The sequence below is a fragment of the Hordeum vulgare genome, chromosome 3H (assembly GCF_904849725.1).
Source record: "Hordeum vulgare subsp. vulgare chromosome 3H, MorexV3_pseudomolecules_assembly, whole genome shotgun sequence".
Lineage (NCBI taxonomy): Eukaryota > Viridiplantae > Streptophyta > Magnoliopsida > Poales > Poaceae > Hordeum > Hordeum vulgare.
In genome coordinates, this window is record NC_058520.1 from 352,142,531 (window position 1) to 352,169,627 (window position 27,097).

Here is a 27,097-nt window from a genome sequence, read left to right on the forward strand (position 1 = left end):
GCGCCCTTGTAGACCTACGAGGACCAATAGAAACTTGATCTGAAGTTTCATGATCATCATCATTAGCTTCCTCTTCAACTATTGTAGGTTCCACAGAAACATCTTTGTGTGTTGCGCTACTCTCTGGTTGAAGTAGAGGTCCTATCACCTCATCAAGTTCTATCTTCCTCCCACTCTATTCTTTCGAGAGAAACTCTGTCTCAAGAAAATCTCCATTTTTAGTAACAAATACATTGCCTTCGGATCTGAGATAGATGGTGTACCGAACAGTTTCTTTTAGGTATCCTATGAAGACGCACTTTTCCGCTTTGGGTTCCACCTTTCCAAGGTGAAGCTTTTTGACATAAGCGTCACATCCCCAAACTTTAACAAAAAACAACTTTGGCTTCTTGCCAAACCATAGTTCATATGGCGTCGTCTCAAAGCATTTTGATGGTGCCCTATTTCAAGTGAATGTAGTTGTCTCTAATGCATAACCCCAAAATGATAATGACAAATTAGTAAGAGACATCATAGAATGCACCATATCTAGTAAAGTACGATTACGATGTTCGGACACACCATTACACTATTGTGTTCCAGGCATGTCAATTGTGAAACAATTCCACATTGTCTTAAGTGAGTGCCAAACTCATAACTCAGATATTCTCCTCCTCGACCAGATCGTAGGAATTTGATCTTCTTGTTACGATGATTTTCAACTTCACTCTGAAATTGCTTGAACTTTTCAAACGTTTCAAACTTGTGTTCCGGTAAGTAAATTTAACCATATCTACTCAAATCATTTGTGAAGGTGAGAAAATAATGATAACCACGGTGCGCCTCTATGCTCATTGGTCTGCACACATCAGTATGTACGATCTCCAACAAGTTACTTGCGCGCTCCATTGTTCCGGAGAACGGAGTCTTAGTCGTCTTGACCATGAGGCATGGTTAAGATGTGTCAAGTGATTCGAAATCAAGTGACTTCAAAAGTCCATCAGCATGTAGTTTCTTCATGCGTTTTATACCAATATGACCTAAGCGGCAGTGCCATAAGAAAGTGGCGCTATCATTATCAACTCTACATCTTTTGGCCTCAATATTATGGATATGTGTGTCATCACTCTCGAGATTTAACATGAACAAACCCCCCACATTGGGTGCATGACCATAAAAGATATTACTCATATAAATAGAACAACCATTATTCTCGGCCTTAAATGAGTAACTGCTACGACAACAAAAGTCCTTCCCTAGCAACGCCAGGAATTCTTCTTGCTACTTCTCTTGTTTTGCGTCGGTTTTTCCCTTGAAGAGGAAAGGGTGATGCACAGGAGCAGTAAGTATTTCCCTCAGTTTGAGAACCAAGGTATCGATCCAGTAGGAGGATCTCGTCAAGTCCAGAGTACCTCCGCAAACACAAACAAGCTTGCACCCAACGCTTCGAAGGGGTTGTCAATTCCTTCAAGATTGTTTGCAAAGTGAGATCTGAAGGCGGATAGTGCAACGAAGTAAAAAGTGTAAGTCTGAAAATAGGGTGTGAAGTAGACTCGGGGGCCATAGTGTTCACTAGAGGCTTCTCTCAAAATAGAAAATATCACGGTGGGTGAACAAATTACTGTCGAGCAATTGATAGAACCGTGCAAAGTCATGACGATATCTAAGGCAATGATCATACATATAGGCATCACGTCCGAGACATGTAGACCGATACTTTATGCATCTACTACTATTACTCCACACATCGACCGCTATCCAGCATGCATCTAGTGTATTGAGTTCATGACGAACAGAGTAACGCCTTAAGCAAGATGACATGATGTAGAGGGATAATCTCAAACCAATGATGAAAACCCCTTCTTTTTACCCTTGATGGCAACAACACGATACGTGCCTCGCTACCCCTTCTGTCACTGGGTGAGGTCAGCGCACGGTATGAACCCAAAACCAAGCACTTCTACCATTGCAAGAATCATAGATCTAGTTGGCGAGACAAAACCCACAACTCGAAGAGAATTACATGGATTATGAAATCATGCATAAGAGAGATCAGAAGAAAATCAAATAAGATTCATAGATAATCTGATCATAAATCCACAATTCATTGGATCTCGACAAACGCACCGCAAAAGAAGATTACATCGGATAGATGTCCATGAAGATCATGGAGAAATTTGTATTGAAGATCCAAGAGAGAGAAGAAGCCATCTAGTTACTAGCTATGGACCCGTAGGTCTATGGTGAACTACTCACGCATCATCGGAGAGGTCATGGTGTTGATGAAGAAGCCCTCCGTGTTCGAACCCCCCCTCCGACAGGGCACCAGAACGTGCCCCAGATGGGATCTTGCGGAGACAGAAGATTGCGGCGGCGGAAAAGTACATTCGATGATCTCTTGATGTTTTTGGGACTTTTAGGGAATATATAGGAGCAACCCCTAGGGCAGAGGGTGTCCAGGGGGCCCACAAGCCTATGGGACATGACCTCCCCCCTGGCCACAGAGTGGGGGCTTGTGGGGCCCCTGCGGCCCCCGTGCCTTGGCTCTCAATTCTCGTGATCTTCTTCGTTACGGAAAAATTCTTTTTGGGGATTTTATTCCGTTTGGACTCCGTTTCAAAATCTCCTCTGAAAGGGGTCAAAAACATGGAAAAACAGGAATTGTCACTTGGCACTGAGTTAATAAGTTAGTCCCAAAAAATATATAAAAGGCATGCAAAACATCCAAACTTTGACAAGATAATAGCATGAAACCATAAAAAATTATAGATACGTTGGAGACGTATCAGTAACCATCTCACAATAAACAAGATTCAAATATAATGTTCATGCTTAACGCAGGCACTAAATAACAATTATTTAGGTTCATCACTAATCCCGACGGTAATTGAATTGAGAGCGTGCCGATGGCAATCACATCAACCTTGGAACCATTTCCCACGTGCATCGTCACTTCGACCTTGACCAACCTTCGTCTATTCCGTATTTCCTGTTTTGAGTTGCAAATGTGAGCAACCGAACCGGTATCAAATACCCAGGCATTACAACGAGAGTTGGTGAGGTACACATGAATAACATGTATATCAAATATACTTTGTTTGGTGTTGGACGCCTTCTTATCAGCCAGATACTTTGGGCAGTTCCTCTTTGAGTGACCAGTCCCCTTGCAATGATAACACTCAGTTACCGGCTTGGGTCCGGCCTTGGGTTTCTTCATGGGAGGGGCAACTGCTTTGCCACTCTTCTTGGAGTTACCCTTCTTGCCCTTGCCGTTTTTCTTGAAACCGGTGGTCTTATTGACCATCAACACTTGATGTTCTTTCTGGATTTCTGACTCAACGACTTTCAACATCGCAAACAGCTCGCCGGGTGATTTATTCATCCCTTGCATTTTGTAGTTCAACACAAAGATTTTATAGCTAGGTGGCATTGATTGAAGAACTATGTTAGTGATTGCTTCTCGCGGGAGAACAATTCCCAGCTCGGCCAGACAATTAGAGTACCCAGACATTCTGAGCACATGTTTACAGACATACCCGTGCTCCTCCATTTTGCAAGCATAGAACTTATCGAAGGTTTCATACCTCTCGATCCGGGAATTCTGCTCAAAGATAAAATTCAACTCCTGGAACATCTCATATACTCCATGACATTCAAAATGTGTTTGAAGTCCCGGTTCTGAGCCATACAAAAGTGCACATTGAACTACGGAATAGTCATCATGACAAGACTGCCAAGCGTTCATAACACCTTGGGTCACCGGTTGGGGTGGTGCTTCACCTAATGGTGCATCAATGATATATTTCTTTTGGGAAACCGTGAGGATAAGCCTCGGATTATGGGCCCAGTCGACATCATCTCTCAGCTTAGCTTTCTCTAGGAACACATTAAAATTCAGGGGTGCTACTGCGCGAGCCATTGATCTACGACATAAATTTCCGAAGATTACTTAGACTATGTTCAAGATAATGAGTTTAGTTAATCATATTACTAATAAACTACCACTCAAATTGGCATCCCTCTAGTCATTTGAGTGACCCATGATCCAAATTCACCAACTCAAGTCCGATCATCACGTGAGGTGAGTTAGCTTCAATGGTGAACATTTCTATGTTGATCATATCTACTATATGACTCATGTTCGACCTTTCGGTCCCTTGTGTTCCGAGGCCATGTCTGTACTTGCTAGGCTCGTCAAGTTTAACCCGAGTGTTCCGCGTGTGCAACTGTTTTGCACCCGTTGTATGTGAACATAGAGTCTATCACAACCGATCATCATGTGGTGTCTCGAAATGACAAACTTTGGCAACGGTGCACACTCGGGGAGAACAAAATTTTACCTTGAATTTTTTTTGAGCAATCACCTTATAATGATACCGTCGTCCTAAGCAAAATAAGGTGCATAAAAGGATTAACATCACATGCAAATCATAAGTGGCATGATATGGCCATGAACTTGAGCTTTTGACCTCCATCTTGAAAGCACCGACATGATCTCTATCGTCACCGGCGCCACACCATGATCTCCATCATTGTGCTGCCATCGAGGTTGTCGCGCTAACTATGCTATTGCTACTAAAGCTACTGAACTAGCGATAAAACAAAGCATCACCAATCCCAAAATAATTAAAAACAACCCTATGGCTCATGCCGGTTGTCGTAGCATCGATATGCAAGTCGATACTTAACTATTACAACATGATCATCTCATACATGAAATATATCATATCATGTCTTTGGCCATATCATATCACATCATACCCTGCAAAAACAAGTTAGACGTCCTCTAATTTGTTGTTGCATGTTTTATGTGGCCGCTATGGGTATCTAGCATGATTGCATCTTACTTACGGAAAACCACAACGGTGATATACAAGTGGCTATTTAATGTTCTCCAAGGACCGAATCTGTCAAATCTGGTTCAACTGAAGTAGGAGAAACAGTCTCTCGTAAGTTGCATGTTAGTCCATGGAACCGATCTCTCGTAAGCGTACGAGCAATGTTGGTCCGGGACGCTTCATCCAACAATACCGCCGAATAAATAAAAGACTAAGTAGGGAAGCAATCTGAATATCACAAACTCCTCTGTGTTCTAATTGAGATGTCATCTACACATAGAACTAGCTCATGATGCCACTGTAGGGGAACGTTGCATGGGAAACAAAAAAATTCCTACACAGACATAAGATCTATCCATGGTGATGACCATCTATGAGAGGAGAGATCGGATCCACATACCCTTGTAGATCGCTAATCGGTAAGCGTTAGAAAACACGGTTGATGTAGTCGAACGTCTTCGCGATACAAATCGCAAGCCGTCCCACGATCCAATCACAATCTAGCACCGAACGGACGGCACCTCCGCGTTTATCACACGTATAGCTCAATGACAATCTCTGCCTTCTTGATCCAGCAAGAGGGGCGAAGAGGTAGATGTGTTCTCAGGCAGCACGACGACGTGGTGGTGGTGGTGGTGAACTAATCCAGCTGGGCTTTGCCAAACTATGCCGCATTAATCTAGACGAGGGTGACAATCTATGGAGGAGAGGTCATCACATGGCTTTTTAGGTGTGTGTTTCCCTCAAAACTTCCACTATATATAGGAGGAAGAGGTGGGAAGGATGCCTTGCCTCCTCCTCCAAAGAGGAGAGGTTCGACCGAGCTAGGGAGGAGAATCCTCCTCCAATTCTGTTTTGTGGAGGACTCCCTTCCTAGTTTGTCTCCTCCTTCCCCTTTTTTTCTTTCTTTTTTTCCTTTTCTTTTTACGCTTGGCTGAAATAGGTCTTATTGGGCTAGGCGCACCAGCCCACTAGGGGCTGGTGTGCCACCTTTAGGCCTACTAGGTCCCCTCCCGGGTGGGTGGCCCCTCGCGATGAAACCCTGAAACCCATTTGTCACTCCCGGTACATCACCGATAATGCCTGAAATCTTTCCGGAAGCCAAATATAACTTTCATATATATCAATCTTTACCTCCAGACCATTCCGTAGATCGTCGTGACGTCTGAGATCTCATACGGGACTCCGAACAACTTTCAGTCACCAACATACATAACTGAATAATACCGAAACATTACCGAACCTTAAGTCTGCAGACCGTGCGGGTTCAAGAACTATGTAGACATGATCGAGACACTCTCCAAACAATAACCAATAGTGGGGCCTGGATGTCCATATTGGCTCCTACATATTCTACGAAGATATTTATCTGTTGAACCTCTATGTCAAGGACTCAGTTAATCTCGTATAATATTCCCTTTGTCCTTCGGTATGTTACTTACCCGATATTCGATCATCGGTATCTCTATACCTATTTTAATCTCGTTACCTGCAAGTATCTTTACTCGTTCTGTAATACAAAATCCCGTGACTAACTCTTTAGTCACATTGCTTGCAAGGCTTGTTGTGATGTTGTATTATCGAGTGGGCCCAGAGATACCTCTGTGTCATATGGAGTGAAAAATCCCAGTCTTGATCCATGCTAACTCAACGGACACCTTTGGATATACCTGTAGAGCACCTTTATAGTCACCCAGTTACATTAGGACGTTTGATACACATAAGATATTACTCTAGTGTTAGTGAGTTACATGATCTTATGGTCATAGGAACATCTACTTGACATGTAGAAAAACGGTAGAAATAAAATGTCACGATCACATGCTACGTTCATATTTTGGGTCTTGTCCATCACATCATTCTCCTAATAATGTGATTCCGTTATCAAGTGACAACACTTGTCTATGGCAAGGAAACCTTAACCATCTTTGATCAACGAGCTAGTCAACAAGAGGCTTACTAGGGAGAGTGTTGTCTATGTAGCCACACATGTATGTGAGTTTCGATTCAATACAATTCTAGCATTGATAATAAATGATTATCTTAAACAGGGAAATAAAATGATAACTATTTTATTATTGCCTCTAGGGAATATTTCCAACATGACCCCCATCCTGGCGAACCCCCAGCTTTGATCTTCTTGCACCAAATGGGAAACCTTTGGGGGTTGTGTTGGTAAACAGCGAGCCGACGCCTCTCTCTTAGCACAAAAGATGAAAGACTCCTCATCCGTGTCTGCTGGCATGGCTCCTGACACCGATGGGCGTGACACACGTCACCTACATGTCGACGCAGGACCGCGCGACCCTCTTGGGCGTCCCTTGATTAGTCCGCCCCGCGGGGGCATCGAGTGCAGCTCGGGAGGCGACCTCGCGAGGGGGGTTTGCGTGGGTCGTGATGATACATGCTCACATGCGCCTCGTGAGGGCCCTACCCATGAAGTAAAATGGTGGGCCGTGTTGGGCCCATGTCATGCATCACGTCTTGGGCCGCATGCAAATGGACCTGGGTTCCCCCTCAGGCCCATGACAGTAGCCCTCGGGCCTGCGGCATGCACAAAACCGCCAGTTGGAGGGGTGAAACGATGTTTCCCCGATCCGCTTGTGGGCCACGCACGACACGTGGCGCATAATGGGACGTGGGACGCCCCCGCTTCCCCATGACGCCTCGACAACTGCCCACGCTGACATAAAGCCTATGCGCGGCATGCGGCCATCATTGCTCTTCCTTGCCTTACATCTACCTAATGAAGGAGAGGGGCACAGGTCGGCAGTTTGCCGAACGCTATAAATAGGCAAGGCTCCATTGGTTCATCTTCCTCCCTCCTCCTCTTCTTTCCAGCTTGTCATTGTAGCAGCGATGGCATTCGTGAGGTGGTTCTCTGCTGCTGAGATGGGAAAAGAAGAAACAGAAGAGGCGGAAGTGCCAAAGCCGGTGAGGGGCGAGGTCGCCTTCGCACGTCCGCTGCTCCATCCGAGGCGCCTCCGAGGGGGTGTGGGCATGCTCCACTAGTGACCCATGCCGGCGCAGGCAGTCGTGGAAAAGCTCAGCCCATGGATGCGGATGCTGTGGGAGAGGCGGTCGCGGGCAGGGAAGGAGGAATGGACCGGCCACCTGGTCGCCCCGGGCTTGGAACCATTTCGCTGACGCATCCCGTGTGTTTATCGTGGGGATGGACAACTAGCTCCACAATTGGTTCTAGCTCCCGGCTTCTTCATATACAAGATGGCGTGTGTTTGATTGTTTGTGTAGCTGTTAAGATTGGGGCCTTGCTTGTTCCTCCTACTGGATTGATACATTGGTTCTCAACAAATTGAGGTAAATACTAATCTACTTTGCTGCATCACCCTTTCCTCTTCAAGGGAAAACCAACGCAAGCTCAAGAAGTAGCAAGAACAATTCCTGGATCCGTTTCTGGGGAGGATACATAACAAGATCAAGCCTACCAAGTACCCATCACAAACTCATCTCTTGCATTTACTTTATTTGCCATTTGCCTCTCGTTTTCCTTTCCCCCACTTCTAACATGATTTTCAGAAAATACCGAAAAGATTTGCCTTTTTATTCGCCCTTCTTCCGCTCGTCTTTTTCGTTTGATTTTCATTTGTTCGTTTCCATGGCTCAACCCAAAAGTTTTGATTCGTATCTTAATAAGTTGGAAGATATTGAGAATAATGCTAAGGTGTTCATGTCGCTCCAATTTGACCATAACAGTTTCTTTAGGAACGAGCTTAAAGAACAAAGGTTTATGATGGAATACATGAATAAAGAACTTGATGATATGACCAAGGAATTTTGTGGTTTGAAATCTCTGTTTGCTCACCTTGAAAATTTAGTAGGCCAAATTTCTGATAAACACCCCACCTTAGTTAATAAAATGGCCGCGAAGCCAGAGCATGGATGAAGATCTTAAAGTGATTGATGTGACTCCTATTGAATCTTTGTTTTCTAATATAAATCCTGAAAATGATGGGACAGGAGATAAGTCAACTTTAGTTAAAAGGCGTCCCAATGATTCAGAGTTTACAGATCTGTCGGGACCCCGATCCTGAATCATAAGAACCCAGCTTGTAAAACATCACATCACTTTGTGGCCTCACGCACGGTAAACTCCACGGCTGCCACCTTACCTTGGCTGGGACCATTTGTGTCTTTTGGCTCACGTATATGAATATTTCGCTAGCATTCAAATGATAAAGAACCCGGGTCGACATGACTAGTTATGAACCCAAGTGGTACATCCGTACATGGACATGCATACATAACCCAGCAAAGCAGGTGTCGGTCATCATCATGTGTATACGAGTCGTAGCAAGCTACAAGGACTCCATTACACCACGTGACATTTCCCCGAAGGGACAGACATAGCAACAAAGAAGGATACATGCTGGTCAATCAATGTGTTCGGAGCAGTAGCAAGCTACCAAATCTCGGGGGAAGCACAAAGAGGTATTTCCCCGTAAAGAGTACTACTAAAGGAACACAATTAGGTGTCGAATCCCACACATATAATGCATTTCATAACATACACACAATATGCACAATATGTGAAGATACAACATGGCATCACAACATAACTCTATGACTCAAGACTTTATTAAAGACTCATAAGAGTCAACATAGTATGATATTACAAACAGGGGTATCGTGACCCGTCACTCAAGTCATACAAACATCAAGCGGAAGCACAACATGTCTGGGTACATACATATACAAAAAGTGGCTGGAAGAGCCTGAAAAGCTAAAACGACCCTACCAAAGGAACCAGACCTCTGTCTGGGATTCCCAAGGTATTCCGGTCCACATCGAGCACATCCCGTCAAACCAATAATGAGACTAAAGACTTCTCTGCAAAAACATAAATAAAGCAACGGTGAGTACACAGGTACTCAGCAAGACTTACATCAGAACTATCTACATATGCATCATGTATCAATGAAAGGATTATGGGGTTTGATTGCAGCAAGCCAGCTTTGACTCTTGGCTAACCTGTACTACGACTACAAGTTCTTTATTTGAGGTGGGATAGAGCACACAAGTCCAAATATTCACCAATTGAATACACCACTATGGATCCACTCTCGTCTCCCTACGAGAAGGCCATCCATAGCACTCAAACTTATCTTGCATGTTTTAGGGTATCCATTTACATTGTCTATGTACCACGTAATGCTTCCAAGTAGTCCATATCCGAGGACGCGGCTATTCGAATAGATTAAATCACCCTGTAGGGGTATACTTATTCACACATGCTCTCACCACATAGCACCATATGCACGTCATGCATCTCGACAACCTTCAAGCGGAAGCACTGGCGTGGGTGTCAGCCATGACCGTTAACCACATAAGACCCTAGTCCAGGTTTATCACCTATTTGAGACTGAACACGCAAGGAAGTCCGGCCGAGGTTTCCTCTACGGCCCCAAATGTTGTGCGCAGGGTTCCCAAGCCCACCATCCGGGTGACCCTTGGTACACCGTGCCACTGTGTATCTACCGTAGAGAAGCCTATCCCGTCGGGCAGAGCTAAAAACGTCCGCCAACACTTTTCCTACAAACACCAGAAACTATCTGCAACTCCTGGACAGAGATCTAAGCGATTAATAGGCCAAGAGGGTCAATTAAGTATCCCAACGTGTGGTAGTATCTTGTCTTGGATAACATACACAGAACTCAGTTCTTAAGGACGGTCCCAATGAGACCACCCACCATGTAATCCTACATGGCCTATCATCGCTACCTTTACCAAATCGAATTCACACCTTTACTCTCACACGGTAGAACATGAACACAACCATTCCGATTCCTCATCCAGATGGATCAGACTCGACCCAACTCTAAGCATAGCAGGCACAGTAAGCAAGCATGGATGAGTAAGCACATCAGGGCTCAAGCAGTTGCTACTCATGCTAAGTGGCTTCAACTATTTACTGTGGCAAAATCAGGTTATGCAGAGGAATGGGTTCAACTACCGAGAACATGTAATAGTTGAATCGTGTTTGTCCGAATGCAATAAAAGAGAGCAGGAGCGAGAGAGTGGGTTTATATCAGTATGCTCAAGGGGGTTTGCTTGCCTGACACGTGTGAAAATAGCAATGAGTCTTCACTAATGTCAACGATCACATCGTCGGAATCATCATCTACCAAGAGGGAACAGTACCGGCAAACAAGAAGGAACAATAATTACTTCCCGGAAATGCAACACTATGATGCATGAAAATGAAAATAAAATGAAATGTGGCACGGCTAATGTAGCTACCATTTCTTAAGTTGAAGCTGGTTTGAATTAGAATTCAAATATCACTTCAAGCAAGGTATTTTCCATATACCCTATTAAATGATTCGACCTGATGCTCAGGTATAACTTGTTTTAGCATGCATGAAGATGGCATTTTGAGGTACTGGTTTTCCTAGCTCAATGTTTGGTCTTATTAATTGAAGTGGAATTCAAATAGGTATCAAATTCCAACTCCAAACTATTTATTAAATTTACCCTAATAATCATTTTGCCTACTTGGTGATGTTAACTATCTCAAAAAAGCATGAAAATGCCATAATCAGATTCTTTGGATTTTTCTAATGATTTTTCATATATAAATTATTTTCATGTGAGTTATATTTTATTTTCTATGATTTTTAGAAGTTTTAGGCATTTTCTGGAATTTCTTTTATATTAGAAAACCAATTATTGCGTCAGCACTGCGTCACCATTGCGTGAGTAGGTCAACTGACCTGGTTAGAGTCAAACCTGGCGTGTGGGGTCCACATGTTAGTGATAGAGTTTAATTAGCAGGGTTAGGTTAATCTTAATTCTTATTTTAGAGTCGTAGGGCCCACTGTGAGTGAGTCATTAGGTTAGTTAATCTAATTAATTAATTTTTGTGATTAACTAAACTTAACAGGGCTAGGCCCCACCTGTCTGTGACTCAGGGGAGTGAACCCCCTTGTCAAAAGGGACGAAGCAACCGGCGGCTCAACGCCGACGACACCAGGCACGGTGGAGCTCGCCAGAAAAAATGCTACGGGCATCCGTTTTGGGCGTGGTTTGGCTCTACGGAAAGCACGTGCTCGCGCGCATCCGATGATGCAAGCGACAGCAGCTAGAGTGCACTAGCTCGACAGCGACGACGACGTCCGCGGCGGCCGGATCACGACCTTGTGCGGGTGGTGGCTGCAGGGCACATGAAGGCCACCTGACGGTCTCAATATCATCTACGGAGCTCCAGGAACCAATTCCTGAGCTCGGACACTTGGGTGGAAGACCACAACGACGACAGCGACATGGCCGGCGTCGAGGAGCTCTTGGCTCTGATGGCTTTCCTAGCTAGGGGCACGGGGAAACGCGGGGAGAGGGGGGAAACGGTGCAGCAGCTCAACGCGAGTCCTATGGCATTGACGACGAGCTCGGGGACGCTTTGGTTGGCGCAAATTGACGGCGACGGCTCCGCTAGATCTCAGCCACGGCGAGGAGAAACGACAGGGAGCGAGGAGGGAGAAGGAGAAATGGATAAGGTAGAGGGGTTCGGGGGAGGAGGAAAAGCAAGGCATGGGGTGCGGCTTCGCACTGGCTAGGAGGGACAGGAAGGCAGGGAGGAGGTGGCGCCCCTAGCCACGGTGCCGTGGCGAGCTTCTCCTCTGCCTTCTGGCAGGAGGAAGAAGACGCCTGAGCCCTTGGTGGGCTGGGCCAGGTAAGCCAGGTGAGCGTAGTTTAGTTGTTTTCCATTTATTTTTCTTTCTCTTTTGCATTTCTGGCATTGATTAACTTTTTTGGCTCCAAACTAGTTTTATAAATAGTGAAAGTAATTTTTGGGTCTTATTTGGAAGATATGCAAACCCATGTAAAAGATTCAACATTTTATAACATTCTGAAATATTCAAACTACTTTATGTTGGTGATTTCAGTGGCTTTGGAGATTAAAATAAAATGCCAAAGGTAATCTTAAAATAGGTTTCACCCCTGGTATGTTGTTTCCAACTTTTATCAAAAAGGGGTACATTTTTGGAGACCATCGGGGCTATTGAAAATAATCCTTGTTGAACCTATTTCTATTTTATTTAATGCTAGGTTTTGAACATCCCCATTTAGGGTTCAAAAGGATTTTAACATGATGCATGGATGCTTTCTGATGCAACCAAAAATAAAAAACAACAACACAATCTAGGGCTGTTACAACTCACCCCCACTAAATAAGAATCTCGTCCTGAGATTCAAGCGTAGTCGGGAATAGGAAGAGGGGACACTAAACTATCACAATCTTCACGATCCAATTGCCCTTCTTGAAGATGTTGTTTCATTGCATGAGATTGATCTTGGCATCCTTGTCTTTGAGGTCTTCATTTAACACGACGACAAGAACATGAAGACTCTACAAGATTCGATCTCCTCAAAGATCGAGCAACTCAAGATCAACTCATAGAAGGAGACGTAGGAACGGCCCTTGAGCCGAGACACAAAACACATAACAGGGATGAGGAAATGAGGCATATGATCGAGGTTCAATTGGTAGGCAACAAATGCATGCTTAAAATAGATGGAGACGAGGATTCAAGGTAGCGAGGAGTTAAGTTGCCCATCATACCACAACGGGGCAACTTAGGAAGGTGACTCGTAGACTTATTCCCTTAAGTGGCAAAAATAATTACTTTTGATCCTAAGATCACTAAAACTCTTCATACCAGAGTAAGGCAACTCACAAATGATTGTTTGAAGGAATTTGAAAGAATGGCATACTCAGTTTGAAAAGAAACTGGGGTTATAACACAACTCGGCAAACGGAAAGCACATTCCAATTGATATTGAGGTATAACCTAGTGTCTGAGCGTGCTCTCAAGAACTTGAGCATTTCCATATTCATCAAAGTTTACTAACATCTGTGCCAAGTATCCTAGTGACACAACATACTACCATGATGAACAGTGATGGAGGATGCAGATGCAAAGGAAGACAACACTTGCTCAAATTTCACCTTAGCTATGCCAAGGGAACGAAAACTGGTTAATCGACCGAGAGACATTTAGCACTCCGCTTCTAATGTTCTCCTTGATGTACTAGCACAACCCAATTATAGGTCATTCTTGATATCTAGCACATGAAGGATAGGTCGGACTTCGGGGCATCAAAGGAAGTCCATGAGGAACAACTTCCAAAATAAGTCATACAAAAACCTCATGGGGAGATGGCTAAGGTTGCAGATGCGAGATATAATAATATTAAGTCTTCCGGCTAGATGTGTTAGCCACGACATCACTTTACCGGTTGTAGAGAGACCAATATTAAAATTCTTGGGAAAATTTCCAACCATCAGAACTACCTAAGATTCTGCTCCGGTTGGTGACATGATGTTTCAGACTCAGCATGTCTGAAAACAAAATTTGCAACACAAATCGACGAGATAACGTTGCAAGATTCTCAGGAATGAACTACGGAAGACAACTCCAACACATGAGCTGGATTGCAAGACCCACTTGAACACACTGCCCAAGGCAATGATGAGCACATAAAAAGTCTTACAACAAAACACTACCGAGTTCTAGGTGGGAACCATCATTACGGATAACGAAGCCATGTGCAAGTCCGTCTGGTACCTTCAGGAATGGAACTTAACTTCTTTTCCTTGAACAAATCAATCAATGGCTTGGTGTGCTTGGAAATACATATGGAGAGAGAGGTTGCAAAGCTATCAAACCACAACATACTTCGCACATGCATGACTGATTTGGGATGATTCCGAAGATAACAAAACAACCTTCTCAAATTCGTGGCAGCAACTTGCACCAATGCACATGAATTAGAGGAAGTCACTTCTTACACCTGACATATACCTCGTGCACAAGACACGAGGAAAATGTCTACAAAGTTTCCAGCACTAGCTTAATGTCCGACATAAATCATGGAACAAATGAGAATGTTATCGATGGACTCAACAACAATTCATCGAGCTATCCATATAAATCGATTTCCACAAAAATGTGTGCAAGGTAATAGAATTGGTCAGATCAAAGAATATAATGGTGTATGCTCAGAGAAATCCATGAGTAAGACACCATTACTAAAATCTTTGGTTCTGAGTTTGATTTGACAATAGCCCATACTCAAATCAAAATTGAACAAGATAATATATGCAACAATTGATCACACGAGTCAACCGATGACAATATCATCTTTCTTCAAGACTCACACAACAGGAAAGATATCCCTTTAAAATGAACTAGGTTTAGGTGAAGCTTTTATCTTCCAACTCTCCAAGTTGTTGATTAGCTTAACCAACTAGCTCGGGGTATCCAAGACAGATTTCTTGGAGAAGGGTGGCTTATAGAGAAACCAACTTGATCATGAGCTCTATAATAATAGTGAGGAAACAACCTGGTAATACTTCCGAGAAGATATTCAGAAAATCACGAACCACCTAATATGTTATTAAGCTCGGGAACAATCTCGCTTTTCAGTGCAAGATGATATGATCAAAGAGCGAAGGATTGACGCAATCCTAGCCCATTGATCGAAAAGTGCACCATGAAACATGGACTAGGTAGCACGGTCATTCTTAGGATGACGACTCAATCACCATCACCATAAGAGTGAAATTATTCCATTAGCTACCAAGCAATAACATTGCTAGGAGTATTGATTTCTCACATCATGGTTCACTTGTTGATATTCCGGTTACAACCAACACGGAAATCGAGTGATGAACAATGATAGCGAGGAGTACCACTATATCAAGAGTTCATAAGAGATGGTGCAATTCTCCTGACATTATTGACAACAAGAGGGTAATACTCCAAGATAGAACAGAGAAAATGCAGGATTGACATTTTGATCTGCGGAATACAACTTCTTTAACCCAATCCAAGAAATGGATGACGTACTCGAGTTTGCTTCTCGGAGTCAATTGGAAATAGCACAACTTGACAGACCACGGGAATAGCAGACATTGATAACACAAATGCACAACTACTCTTGACTAACCTCTCATGGATGAAGGTCAAAATACAACTAGATAGGGCCAACTCAAGAGGACATGATTTCTTGAGTTGTGGATGCATAGATTAGCATGTCGAACGAGTTCAACATAATTCTTCGAGATAACCCATGCAGAAGGGCGGAATTGGGAGAATCACAATATGAAATAGAGAACTCATCACGAGTACTCTTGTTATGATGTTTAGTTCATGAAGAACTTCTACCAGAGATGGTCCATGGTGTTGGAAGAATGATATACCATGAACCTTAGGAGCTACAACAAGGTTACTAATCATTCTAAAGGAACTAGCAACACTATCAACAGAAGTGAGCAGAATGATCCTTTGGATTCAAGACTCCAGAAATAGGATACCTACAAACTAAATAGCATCACCAGATGTTTTTTTTAAATGATGGCCAGAATTATCACACTGGGAACGAAAACACATCTAGACTATTGGGTGGTTTTCGGAGGTAACATGGTTTCCTAACACTTTTACAAATATGTCGAGGCAATAGAGTACCTCATCACAATGATTAGTGTGCTTTGTTTGGCCAAAAAGACATTAGAAATAAGAGGAAGGAATTTGCAATTGCAACAGATTGTTTAGAAACCTTAGAAAACTCGGACAACATAACGGCTATACGGGCATGAAATATGAGGCAACCTGCAAGAATCTGACAACACAACAATTGAATTCTTATGGAGAAACTGATCCTTGAAGACAACAACTTTCCTAAAGACCTCCAACATAGTAACTCTTCATCCTAATGAATAGATGAGAAAGCGTAATTCTTAAACCCCGTAGAATAAAGAAGAGGGTTACTCAGAATAAGAATGACACAAGGAAAGGAGTAAAAAGAGCTTTACATTCCCTTCCACAAACAATTCCCTTATATCACTAAAGAGTTGCTAGACTCAACATCGACCAGTTTGGCTTGGTTATCCTATAGGCAGTCAAGCTCTGATACCAAAGCTGTCGGGACCCCGATCCTGAATCATAAGAACCCAGCCTGTAACACATCACATCACTTTGTGGCCTCACGCACGGTTAACTCCACGGCTGCCACCTTACCTTGGTCGAGACCGTTTGCGTCTTTTGGCTCACGTATATGAATATGTCTCTAGCATTCAAATGACAAAGAATCCGGGTCGACATGACTAGTTATGAACCCAAGTGGTACATCCGTACAGGGACAGACATACATAACCCAGCAAAGTAGGTGTCAGTCATCAATGTGTGTAGACGAGTCGTAGAAGGCTACAAGGACTCCATTACACCACGTGATATTTCACCGAAGGGACAGACACATCAGGAAAGAAGGATACATGCCTGGCAATCAATGTGTACGGAGCAGTAGCAAGCTACCAAAGCTCGGTGGAAGCACAAAGAGGCATTTCCCCGTAAAGAGTACTACTAAAGGAACACAACTAGGTGTCGAATCCCACACATATAGTGCATTTCATAACATACACACAATATGCACGATATGTGTAGATACAACATGGCATCACAACATAACTCTATGACTCAAGATTTTATTAAAGACTCATAAGAGTGAACATAGTATGATATTACAACCAGGGGTATCGTGACCCGTCACTCAAGTCATACAAACATCAAGCGGAAGCACAACATGTCTGGGTACAGACATCTACTAAAAGTGGCTGGAAGAGCGTGAAAAGCTACAATGACCCTACCAAAGGAACCAGACGTCTGTCTGGGATTCCCAAGCTATTCCGATAAACATCAAGCACACCGCGTCGAACCAATAATGAGACTAAAGACTTCTCTGCAAAAACATAAATAAAGCAACCATGAGTACAAAGGTACTCAACAAGACTTACATCAGAACTATCTACATATGCATCATGTATCAATGAAAGGATTGTGGGGTTTGATTGCAGCAAGCAAACTTTGACTCTTGGCTAACCTGTACTATGACTACAAGTTCTTTATTTGAGGTGGGATAGTGCACACGAGTCCACATATTCACCAATTCAATACACCACTATGGATCCAATCTCGTCTCACACTTATCTTGCATGTTTTAGAGTATCCATTTACACTGTCTATGTACCATGTAATGCTTCCAAGTAGTCCATATCCGAGGACGCGACTATTCGAATCGAGTAAATCACCCTACACGGGTATAATTCTTCACACATGCTCTCACTACTTAGCACCATATGCACGTCATGCATCTCGGCAACCTTCAAGCGGAAGCACTAGCGTGGGTGTCGGGCACGACCGTTAACCACACAGGAAGTCCGACTGAGGTTTCCTCTACGACCCCAAACGATGTGCGCAGGGTTCCCAAGCCCATCATCCGGGTGACCCTTGGTACACCGTGCCACTTTGTATCTACCACAGAGAAGTCTTCCCCGTCGGGCATAGCTAAACACGACCGCCAACACTTTTCCTACAAACACCAGAAACTATTTGCAACTCCTGGATAGAGATCTAGGCGATTAATAAGCCAAGAGGGTCAATTAAGTATCCCAATGTGTGATAGTATCTTGTCTTGGATAACATACATAGAAATCAGTTCTTAAGGACGGTCCCAATGAGACAACCCATCATGTACTCCTACATGGCCTCTCATCGCTACCTTTACCAAATCGAATTCACACCTTTACTCTCACACGGTAGAACATGAACACAACCATTCCGATTCCTCATCCAGATGGATTAGACTCGACCCAACTCTAAGCATAGCAGGCAGAGTAAGCAAGCATGGATGAGTAAGCACATCAGGGCTCAAGCAGTTGCTATTCATTCTAAGTGGTTTAAACTATTTACTATGGCAAAATTAGGTTATGCAAAGGAATGGGTTCATCTACCGAGAACATGTAAGAGTTGAATCGTGTTTTTCCTAATGCAATATAAGGGAGCAGGAGCGAGAGAGTGGGTTTATATCAGTATGCTCAAGGGGGTTTGCTTTTTTGACATGTCTGAAAATAGCAATGAGTCTTCATTAATGTCAACGATCACATCGTCGGAATGTTCGTCTACCGAGAGGGAACAGTACCGGCAAACAAGAAATAAAAATAATTACTTCATGGAAATGCAACACTATTATGCATGAACACGAAAAGAAAATGAAATGTGGCATGGCTAATGTAGCTACCATTTCTTAAGTTGAAGCTGGGTTGAATTAGAATTGAAATATCACTTCAAGCAAGGTATTTTTTGGATACCCTTTTAATTGATTCGACCTGATGCTCAGGTATAACTTGCTTTAGCATGCATGAAGATGGCATTTTGAGGTACTGGTTTTCCTAGTTTAATGTTTGGTCTTGTTAATTGAAGTGGAATTCAAATAGGTATCAAATTCCAACTCCAAACTATTTACTAAATTTACCCAAATCATCATTTTGCCTACTTGGTGATGTTAACTATCTCAAACATGCATGAAAATGCCATAATCAGATTCTATGGATTTTTATGATCATTTTTCATATATAAATTATTTTCATCTGAGTTATATTTTATTTTCTATGATTTTTAAAGTTTTAGGAATTTTCTAGAATTTCTTTTATATTAGAAAACCAATTATTGCGTCAGCACTGCCTCAGCATTGTGTCAGCAGGTCAACTGACGTGGTCAGAGTCAAACCTGAAGTGTGGGGTTCACACGTCAGTGATAGAGTTTGATTAGCAAGATTAGGTTAATCTTAATTCTTATTTTAGAGCCGTAGGGCCCATTGTTAGTGAGTCATTAGGTTAGTTAATCTAATTAATTACTTTTCGTGATTAACTAAACATAACAGGGCTAGGCCCCACCTGTCTTTGACTCACGAGAGTCAACCCATTGGTCAAACGGGACGAAGCCACCGACGACTCAACGCCGGCGACACCAGACACGGTGGAGCTCGCCGGAAAAAATGCTACGGGCATTAGTTTTAGGTGTGGTTTGGCTCTGCGGAAAGCACGTGCTCGCGCACATCCGATGAAGCAAGCGGCAGCACCTAGAGTGCACAACCTCGACGGCGACGACGACGTCCGCGGCAGCCGGAGCACGGCCTTGTGCGGGTGGTGGCTGGAGGGCACGGGAAGGCCAGCTGACGGTCTCAACATCATCTACGGAGCTCCAGGAACCCATTCCTGAGCTCGGACACTTGGGTGGAAGACCACAACGACGACGGCAACATGGCCCGCGTCGAGGAGCTCTCGGCTCCGATGGGTTTGCTAGCTATGGGCACGGGGAAACGCGGGGAGAGGAGGGCAAACAGTGCAGCATCTCACCGCGAGTCCTATGGCATCGAAGACGAGCTCGGGGATGCTTTGGTTGGCGCAAATCGATGGCGACGGCTCTGCTAGATCTCACCCATGGCATGGAGAAACGACAGGGAGTGAGGAGGGAGAAGGAGGAATGGATGAGGCAGAGGGGTTCGGGGGAGGAGGAAAAGCAAGGCACGGGGTAAGGCGTCGCGCTGGCTAGGAGGGACAGTCAGGCAGGGAGGAGGTGGCGCCCCTAGCCACGGAGTCGTGGTGAGCTTCTCCTCTGCCTTCTGGTAGGAGGAATAAGACGCTTGAGCCCTTGGTGGGCTGGGCCAGGTAAGCTAGGTGAGCGTAGTTTAGTTGTTTTCCATTTATTTTTCGTTCTCTTTTGCATTTCTGGCATTGATTAACTTTATTTTTAGCTCCAAACTAGTTTTATAAATAGTGAAAGTAATTTTTGGGTGTTACTTAGAATATTTCCAAACCACGTAAATGATTCAACATTTTATAACATTCCGAAATATTCAAACTACTTTTTGTTGGTGATTTCAGTGGCTTTAGAGATTAAAATAAAATGCCAAAGGTAATCTTAAAATAGGTTTCACCCCTGATATGTTGTTTCCAACATTTATCAAAAAGGGGGAACATTTTTGGAGACCATTTGGGTTATTGAAAATAATCCTTGTTGAACCTATTTCTATTTTATTTGTTGCTAGGTTTTGAATATCCCCATTTAGGGTTCAAAAGGATTTTAACATGATGCATGGATGATTTCTGATGCAACCAAAAATAAAAATAACAACACAATCTAGGGCTGTGACAAGATCTTAATGCTAAGATTGATAAAAGTGGGATTGAAGAGGTCAAAACTTTAAATAGCAATGAACCCACTCTTTTGGATTTCAAGGAATTTAATGATGACATTTTTTCTTTAATTGAATGTGTTTCCTTGTTGCAATCCATGTTGAATTTTCCGCATGCCTACAATCAAAATAAAGCTTTTACTAAACATATTGTGGATGCTATGATGAAATATTTTGAAGAAAAACTTGAGTTGGAAGTTTCTATACCTAGAGAGCTTTATGATGAGATGGAACCTAGAATTAAGATTAAAGATTATGAGTGCCATGCTTTGTGTGATTTCGGTGCTAGCGTTTCCACGATTCCAAAAACATTATGTGATGTGCTAGGATTCCGTGAATTTGATGATTGCTCTTTAAATTTACATCTAGCGGATTCTATAATTAAGAAACCCGTGGGAAGGACTAATGATGTTCTTATTGTTGCAAATAGGAATTATGTTCTTGTAGATTTTATTGTTCTAGATATAGATTGCAATCCTACATGTCCTATTATTCTTGGTAGACCTTTCCTTAGAACGATTGGTGCAATTGTTGATTTGAAAGAAGGAAATATTAGATTCCAATTTCCATTAAGGAAAGACATGGAGCACTTTCTTAGAAAGAAAATAAAATTACATTATGAATCTATCATGAGAGCTACTTATGGATTGCATACCAAAGATGACAATACCTAGATCGACTTGTTGCATTATGCCTAGCTAGGGGCGTTAAACAATAGCGCTTGTTGGGAGGCAACCCAAGTTTATTTTTATGCTTTTATTTGTTCTTCTATTTTTGAGTGCTGCACATATTATTATATCTGTAATAATTGTGTTCTTTTTTTAGTTAGTGTTTGAGACAAGTAATACCTTTGGGATTGTCTACGGTGTTTGCAAGTTGATTTTGCTGAAAAACAGAAACTTTCTCTCTTAGTCTAGGAATTTTGTAAATTCATTGGAACGTGATCTCGATCTGAATATTTGGCACAAGATTGATATACAAATTTACCTAATTTTCCTAAGTTTTCAGAATTTTTGGAGTTAAGTAAGTATTTAAGTTTATATATTGCTACAAATTGTTCTGTTTTTGACAGATTCTGTTTTCTTTGTGGTGTTTGCTTATTTTGATGAATCTATGGGTTGTATCGGGGGGTATGAACAATGGAGAAGTTGGAATACAGTAAATATTACATCAATATAAATAAATAACGGGGGATATGAAGATGGTAATATGAGAGTCATGCTAGTAAGTAATTGTGAATTGGAAGAAATACTTGCGTTAAAGCTATTGATTCCCGTAGCATGCACCTATGGTGAACCGTTATGTGATGAAGTTGGAGCATGATTTGTTTAATGATTTTCAACCTTTGTGTGGAGTTCGGGATGGCGGCATGGTTAACTCCTACCAACTCTTCCCCCTAGGAGGATGCATCTAATACTTTGCTTTGATAACTAATAGGATTTTGCAATAAGTATGTGAGTTCTTTATGACTAATGTTGAGTTCATGGATTATACGCACTCTCACCCTTCCACCTTTGCTAGCCTCTCTAGTACCGCACAACTTTCGCCGGTACATTAGACCCACCTTCCTCAATATAGCCACCATGTACTTTCCAAAAACAGTCACATATCTAATTATTATGGCATTTTCATAGCCATTCCGAGATATATTTCCATGCAACACCACCATTCCGTTTTTTTATGACACGAACCATCACTTACATATTGCTTATAGAGTCATATTTTGTTCTAGATATTGAGTTGTAATCTTTGAGTTCTAAGTAAATAATAGTGTGATGATTTGCATTATTAGATCATTGTCCCGTGCGAGAAAACGATGATGGAAGCTATGATTCCCTCACAAGTTGCGAATGGGTCTCCGGACTTTACAAAAAATAAAAGAGGCGAGCGAAGCCCATAAAAAATAAAAGAGGCCAAAGATGCCCACCAGAAAAAGAAAAAAATAAAAAAATGAGAGAAAGAGAGAAGGGATAATATTACTATCCTTTTACATACTTGTGATTCAAAGTAGCACCATGTTCTTCATAGAGAGTCTCCTATTTTGTCAGTTTCATATAACTAGTGGAGTTTCATCTTTTGCACAACCACTTAGTTTTCTTTTTGACCTTTCATACACTTATAGCTCTAGTGCATTTGTTGCATGGCAATCCCTACTCGTGATATCTATTGATGGGCATCTCCATAGCCCGTTGATACACCTAGTTGATGTGAGACTTTCTTCACCTTTTTTTTCTTGCATCCTCCACAATATTCTATTTCACCTATAGTGTTATATCCATGGCTCACGCACATGTATTGCGTGAGAGTTGAAAAGGTTTGAGAACATAAAAAGTGTCAAACAATTGTTTGACTTTCATCGGGGTTGTGCATGATTTAGATACTTTGTGTGGGGAAGATGGAGCATAGCCGGACCATATGACTTTGTAGGGATAACTTTCTAAGACCATGTTATTTCGAAAGGACGCAATTGCCTTGTTAGTATGCTTGAAGTGTTATTATTGTTATGTCAAGACTTTTGTTTTGAATCTTATAGATCTGAATATTGATGCCACAATAAAGAATATTACATGAATAAATATGTTAAGTAGCATTCCACATCAAAAATTCATTTTTATCATTTACCTACTCAAAGACGAGCAAGAATTAAGTTTGGGGATGCTTGATACGTCTCAACGTATCTATAATTTTTGATTGTTCCATGCTATTATATTATCTGTTTTGGATGTTTTATATGCATTAATATGCTATTTAATAGTATTATTTTGGGACTAACCTATTAACCAAGAGCCAAGTGTCAGTTTCTGCTTTTTCCATGTTTTTGAGTACTGTAGATATGGAATATTAAATGGAGTCCAAACAGAATAAAATCTCTGGAATGAATTTTCTTCTACGAGAAGAAACCTGCCAGACTTGGAGAAGGGGGGAGGAGACCTGCCGAGAGACGACAAGCCTGTAGGGCGCACCCTAGGGGGGTGCCCCTGGCTTGTGCGTCCCCTGCAGGCCTCCTGACCCTAATCTTCGTCCTATAAATTCCCAAATATTCACCCAATACCAGAACGACACAAAAAAAAAATACTTTTTCGCCGCCGGGAGCCTCTATTCTCGTGAGATCCAATCTGGGAGCCTTTTTCGGTAGTCTGTCGGAGGAGGAATCGATCATGAAGAGCATCTACATGAACTCCATTGCCTCTCCGATGATGCGTGAGTAGTTCACCATAGACCTACGGGTCCATAGCTAGTAGCTAGATGGCTTCTTCTCTCTCTTTGTTCTTCAATACCATGTTCTTGATGATCTTCATCGAGATCTATCCGATGTAATACTCTTATGTTGTGTGTTTGTCGAGATCCGATGAGTTGTGGGTTTATGTTCAGATTATCTATGAATATTATTTGAATCTTGTCTGAATTCTTATATGCATGATTTCATATCTTAGCAAGTCCCTTCGAGTTATTGGTTTGGTTTGGCCAACTAGATTGGTAATTCTTGCAATGGGAGAAGTGCTTAGTTTTGGATTCAATATTGCGGTGTCCTCACTTAGTGACAAAGTAGGGGTAGCGAGGCACATATTGCATTGATGCCATCGAGGATAAAAATACGGGATTTTCATCATATTGCTTGAGTTTATCCCTCTACATGATGTCATCTTACCTAATGTGTTACTTTGTTCTTCATAAACTTAATACTCTAGATGCAGGAAGGAGTCGGTCGATGTGTGGAGTAATAGTAGTAGATGCAGAATCATTTTGGTATACTTGACACGTACGTGATGCCTATATGCATAATCATTGTCTTGGATATTTTCATAATTATTCGCTTTTCTATCAATTACTCGATAGTAATTTCTTCACCCACCGTATTTTTTCCCATCATGAGAGAAGCCTCTAGTGAAACCTATGGCCCTAGGGTCTATTTTCCATATTATACTTTCAGATCTATAAAACAAAATACCAAAAATATATTGCTGCCATATATTTACTTTTGTTTTACTTTTAGTTCTAGAAATCTTTTATATCTATCTCTATCAGATCTCATCCTTGCAAATAACCGTGAAGGGATTGACAACCCCTTTTTAGCATTGGGTGCAAGTGTTTGATTGTTTGTGTAGGTGCTAAGATTGGGGCCTTGCTTGTTCCTCCTGCTGGATTGATACCTTGGTTCTCAACAAATTGAGGGAAATACTTATCTACTTCGCTTCATCACCCTTTGTCACACCCTGTTTTTGCTATCACTTGTCTGTGTTGTAAAATTCTGAGCTTGTTAAAACTTTTTCAAAACTAATGTTGTGAGTGCCATGATTGACACTGAATGCTTGCATGCTTGATCATGTGAGGTTTTGAACCCTAAATTCCTTTGGTATTATACTGATTTCCAAAAACCTTTGCTGACCAAAGTAAAACCACCTTGAGTTGCACTACATGTCCTTGATAGCAAACAGTGCTTCTACTCACATTTGGTAATCTGATTTTTACCTAACTTTATATTTCGAAACCACAAAAATAATTATTTTTGTGATTATTTTTCTAATTAAATAACCTGTCCATTTCTGAGCCAGAATTGGTATTCCAACATGGGAAAATACTTTTCTGCCTTGGAAAAATCTGATTAAATTTGGATATGATCAAAAGGACATATATTTTCCATACATAGGATTTTAAACCCCATTTTATATTATATTTATTGATTAAAACTATAAAAGCTATTTCTGTCTGTTTTGGCATTTTGAAATATTTCCAACGGAAGTATTCTTAGTAAATTCCTAGAAAATTCCAGTGGTATCCCTAAGCCTTGTTTGGTATCCACATAAAGTTTAACCTTGATCAAAGGTGGATAAGGACCCCAAATAACCCAAAAACCCTGTCTGTCCAGAATCAAGCTAGAGCAACTCTACATAGAAAAGTTTGTCCAATGGGGCTAAAACTTTGCAGGAGTGCCTAATACCTCAAATGAGGGTTCCACACCAAAAATGGGATTTGTGGGACTCAGTTTGCCCACACTCCCTTTGGAAGGAACATATTTGGCCATATTGGAGTGTTTTCAAGTTTCGAAAGCTAAACTTGTCCTTTGGAGCTGAAATTTCGTGGAACTCCATGGTTTACCTCCAAAACTAAACCTGTTATGTCTCAGCACCACTGGTGGGGTGCAACCCCCTAAACCCACTGTCGAACACCTTCTGACAGATAGGAAAAAGCCACCTTAGCCATAGCTAAACCAAACTCCTTTGCTTCAAACTCTTAGACTAAGTGGCCAGCACCTGTATCTAGCCCCAGTCAATAGCCCCCTCACTGGTTAAAAGTGGAAAGGCCAAAAACCCCAATTTAGACCTCAGTTCATGACGGACAACACCCGTATTTCTTGCCTCCTTTGACCAGCCGAAGCTCCCACTAAAATCAAATGGCTAGCCAAACCCCCAGGAAGTGCCAGGACATGCTAGACACGTCCAAAGTGCCTCAGAGCGAACCAGCATGTCGTGGCATGCCAAAACTATGCACTGGGCGCACTACAGGGAGTCACCGAGGTGGGGGCGATGACCTCGGCCAGTTCCAGCCTCCCCCGAGATGTCCAACCTCTTCCCCGACAACCCCTCTGCGTCGGGCAAGCCTAAGGGCAACTCCTCTCTCGCGCTAGAGTTCGCGCGATGCGTGCCCTACGCGACCGGCCAAGGTTGCGCGGCCACGAATGCACGACTCTCCTCTCTCTCTCTGCAGCAGATGGATCGGGCAGTACAATACCACGTCCTGAGACCGTGGTTTCAACCCCAACCTCTCTGTGCACCCCCATGCGCGCCACGGTGAGTCACCGACGCTCCCAAATCTGCTCACCTAAACGGTCCTATAAATACCCCTCCCCCTTGCTCTAGCACCCCTCAGATAGCTTCGCCACGATCACTAGTACCTCCCTAGCCACCCCAGCAAACCAGCAGAGCCCCGGTGCTCGAGATCGACCGAGGCCCCTCCGCCTCGGAGCTCCGGTCGATCTCCGGCTACACGACGGCTCCTGCGCCCCTCGACCTACCAAACTGACCCCTTGATCCCAGGAAGCTCTCCCCCAACTTGCCCGAGCTTTTCTGTGTCTCTAGCCACCCCCTCGACCACTTCCCGAAACTCCTCCGCCAAGGCCTCCTCGTCGCCGGGGAACCCCTACCACCCCGTCGTTGTTTCAACCACCAGCAGGTAGGCGATGGTCAGGCAAACCCATTCCCGTGTTCGTTGGAGCATGAGCGCGTCGGCAA